Source organism: Arachis ipaensis, chromosome B06 (genome assembly GCF_000816755.2).
Source record: "Arachis ipaensis cultivar K30076 chromosome B06, Araip1.1, whole genome shotgun sequence".
Lineage (NCBI taxonomy): Eukaryota > Viridiplantae > Streptophyta > Magnoliopsida > Fabales > Fabaceae > Arachis > Arachis ipaensis.
The window spans coordinates 6257786-6262261 of record NC_029790.2 but is presented as its reverse complement, the minus strand read 5'-3'; the positions used below and the strand labels follow the sequence as shown (position 1 = coordinate 6262261).

At 36.4% G+C, this 4476-nt stretch overlaps 1 long non-coding RNA gene across 1 annotated transcript; it reads left to right on the top strand.

Moving 5' to 3' along the window:
* LOC110263118 lies at window positions 114-3308 on the top strand. Its single transcript, XR_002348183.1, has 2 exons — window positions 114-828; window positions 3108-3308. It is a non-coding gene; the product is annotated as an uncharacterized LOC110263118 (long non-coding RNA).

Genomic DNA, 4476 nt, shown 5'->3' with positions numbered 1-4476 from the left:
TCTCATAATTAAATTTTAAATTATTATTTTTAAATATAAAAATTTTGTAAAATTTTTATACTATTATTATGCATTTTTTCTAATCCTAAAACTAGCAACACACACTAATTATACTCTCAGTCTCACTAAGAAGTAAGAACACGCGTTCTTTTTCTCCTCACCATCACCATGACTCACTCCCAGTGACACTCATCCCTCACTCCCTCAGCCACTCCCTCACTCATTCTTCCATATATAATTCCTTCTTGCTTCTTCTGGGTCATCAAGAACACACAAAACAGAGAAAGAAAATAGAGGAGGGAGAGCTTAAGAGAGGGAGGGCGCACCGGTGGGGCCTGGGAACGCTGCCGCCACGTCGTCGTCGATTGAAAGTTGCCGCTATTAACGGGACGAATAGAATGCGAAGAGGGGAGAGAAATGTGTCCAAACATGAACAAAGGGGGAGGAGAAACTTGCAGAGGAGAGAGAGACCGTGCTGCTATTGTCATCATCGTCGTTGTCAAAGAGTGAAAGGAGACGCCACTGGAGCTGCTGCTGTTGTGGGTATCGTCGGTTTTTATTATTGCTTCACTCCACCATGACTGAACCGTATCTCTCTCAATCCAACAGAACTTGTGGCGCTGCTATGAGGATCACTGCTGAAGAAGACAAGCTACTGTTGCTACTCCGGTTCTGCATCGGAGCTACTGTTACTGCCACTGCCGGAGGCGATTAGCGTTGCTGTTGTTCCAATCGATGCTGCTGCCGCTGTCCCGATTGCGCTGGGTGTTGCCGCTGCAGCGAATTCAAAACAAAAGAGGGTTTAATTTCGGAGTTCGACTAACTGAGGTAGGGGGTTCGTTTTGAAATTAAGAGTTTTGAAATTAAGAATGCCAAAAAGCTTACTGAATAATTACAAAAGATTTATAAATGCTATGCATGACCAATTAATGAGAATTGATAAAGTTGAAAATTGTTAGTAAATGTGAGTATGCTTGAGTATGCTGAAAGTGAGTTTTGGTAGGGTTGTTGGTGCTGTAAAGAATTGGGTGATTAGATGAGTTATATGTGTATTTGTAAATTATGATTCTGTTATTGATGATGATATAGTCATAGTTGCTGCTGGTTGTATTATGATGAATGATGGTTCATTATGGATTGGTGAATTATTGTGTGCTTGAATGATGATAATTGATGATTTATTATGTGTATGATTGATGTTGAGCTCCTATGGAAAGAAATTCTGTTTATGATAGTGTAGAAAAGTACATGTTCAACTAAGTATATGTGCATTTGTGAAAAGGGTGAATTGATAAGTATGAACTCCTAGGGTTGTGCTAAGCACTTTGGCAACTTTGATTAGTCAAAAGAAAGTTGGAATTGTGGTTTTAGAGGAATTTTAGGCTTGAATATAGAATTTGGTATGAAGGGTTGTTAAATCATTCAATGCAGAATTTTCTGCATAATTGGCAGCAAATTAAAATAAAAACTGGGAGCAATCTAGACATGATTTTCAATCCAAATTATTTTTCTGTCAAACTTCAAGAAGTCAAAATTTTTCTATAAAAATTTCAGGGAATTTGATCAAGTGGTTTGGAAGATGTGAATTTTTGAAATTTGGTGGTTGCTGCAGAATTTTCTGGTTTTCTGGTTCTACAGTATCACATTCCAGCTACTATAACTTTTGACTTATTTGGCATTTTGAGTTGCTTTCAAAAGAATTTTGAAGATCTGTAAGTCTACTTTAATTGAGTACAAAGTTCATATCCATAGCTATTTTGTAGAGTTAGTTATGTCTCTTGTAAGCGGAGATGTTTGCAGAAAATTCAGAACTAATTACTAAAAACAGGACAGCACTTCCAATTGACATTTAATTAACCAAACGAGGTGCTATGAATCTGAAATTTGTTTGTTCTAGAACTTAGTGGTGTTGAGTGTATCCTCACCAAAATTTAGAAGTAATGGATTAGAATTGAATTTATTACAGATTTATCAAAAACAGAGTTGCTTGTTGTATTTTTTTCTGAATTCTCTTTAGTGCAGCAGCAGATTTTATTAAGTTGGCTATCGGATTCAATTATAATCCAAACGTGGTAAAACTTTATTTATACCCAAAGAATATGTCCAAATTTGACAAAATATAAGAGCTTAGTTAAACAAAGGTGTGTAGGTTATCCCTAGGACACGTTTAAAGCTAAGCGGTGATGCAGAGGTACGCCTAGTTTCACAGTGATGGGGAGGTACTTTTAAGTTTCTTGGTGATGCGGAGGTATGCTTAGCTATAAGGTGAAGCGGAGGTATAATGGAAAAGAAAGAAAGTGGGAATTAAAGAATGGAAATGATACTTAGAGGAAAAGAAAAGGAAAGTAAAGAATGAAATAAATTATTGAGAATTATATGTTAAACGGGTCTTGCGCCAAACTGTTAATGCGAAAGTGTCCGCCTAACTGATAGCATGAGATTGCTAATGCGGGAATGTTCGCCTAATTGATAGCACTGTTTCTTATTGTGATGCACATTAAAACGCTATTATGATGAGGCCTAACTGACACGGGTAACCGTGATGCCAAGGTATCAAACTAACACAGTAAAGGAACCATATTCGGGGTTCATTCCGAGTAATGTCGGGTTGCGGGTAGACAACCGACGCATGAATTCATGGCCTGCGCTAGGGACAGACATGCATCATATTGTTTGCGCATTGATTGTGGTTGTTTACTTTGTTTATTTGTGCTTGTAGTATTGTCTTGGTGACTTGCTTGTATGCTTGATTGGACATTTTACTTGTGTTGTGGACTTAATAATGTTGTGGGGACTAATGTTTGTGATTTCGGTTAAGTATATTATTTGCGATACTGGCTTACTTGAATATTGCGGTAATTAAGAAATGTTGTTTAAGGATGAGAATCAATAATGTGACTGTGACTTTATTTAAGGTGATTTAAAGAAAGAGCTATAAATAGCTTTAGGTAAGACTTCGGAAAGATTATAAGGGTTTAACAAAGAAAACTGAATTTGTGATATGAGTTAGTTATTTGTATTTTATTCTGTATTTTTAAGGCATTCATTTTTTCTACTGAGAACATGCGAGGACGACGTTCTCACCCCCTACAAATCTTTTGTTTTAGCGACAGGTTCAGGAAACCCTTGACAAGGAGCCACGACCGGTCCATAGAGTTTTATATATGTATTTCGTATTTTCTGAATTTTGGTTTAATCTTAGATCTTTATTTCTTCCCTCGTCATTTATTGTTCAAGAGATTTTAGAGGAATATGACTTGTATTTGAGAATCTTGAGATAAGTCTATGTATATAATGTTTTATATATATATTGTGATTAAGTGATTAAGAGTAAATTTCTCGCTTTCTTAATTAAAGTTTCGATTTGTATTCGCAAAGACTCGATATTAAATAAAAATAGTATAAAATAAAATAAATGTTGTTTGGATTATACTACTCGAGAAATAACAATAACAGTAAAAGAACTCATATAAAAAAACAGAAATTTTATAAAAAATAATAATATACATAAGAGAGTATTAGAAGAAAGTACTATAAAAAAAATAAACATATGAATAATGAAGGACATAATTGGTACATAGAACCTAAAGTTCAATCCAACGTGAAAAGATATCACTTTCAAAAATTAAAACAATTAGGGTTTAGTGGGAGTACGTACTCCGTACTCTGTACAATTTTGAAAATCGAAGATGAGCGCTGGAGTGAGCGGGGAAGAGACTTTGAGGGTGAAACACGGTGAGGCAGCCGATAATGTCGGCGGAAGAGATAAGGGGGAGAGTGGGGGAGGGATTGCATTAGGGGAAAAGGAGGATCATATTTCGGGAGGGGTTTCTAAGCCTTTGAAGGTTTCTTTCAGGGACAAAGTTGTGGGTTCCAAGATTGCTAAAGCTTTTTCACTTGTTGAAACTTTATCGGGAGATAACATTGCAGTAGTTTCTGGGAAGCAAGGAGATCTCTTGCCACCGAGTGTCACGTTTACCCAAGAAGCTAAGAATTGCTTGGCAGAACCTTATAAGGATGCTATAGTAATTAAGGTGCTAGGTAAACATTATAGCTACACTGTATTGTCTCATAAACTTGCGTTACCGAAAGGCTTAAGATGGTTCAACAGGCTTCTTTGGACTTCAACTCAAAGATTTTTGGAAATATTTTTGTGCGAAAAAATAAGCTGGAATATCAGATTGATCAGATTCAACGGCGTTTAGAGGTTACCGATGTGTTATCTCTGAGAATTAAAGAAGCTGAACTGAGGGAATATTACAATAGGCTTTTGTTGCAAGAGGAACTTTTTTGGTACCAAAAATCTAGAGAGCAGTGGGTCAAGTATGGGGATAGAAACACTAAATTCTTTCATCTTCAAGTATTATTCGCAATCCTGATGGATGTTGGTTGAAAGGTTGCACTGGGAAAGTCGAAGTGTGCAGTGTTCTTTTTGCTGAATTGTATGCAATTTGGAGAGGTTTACTTCTTGCTTGG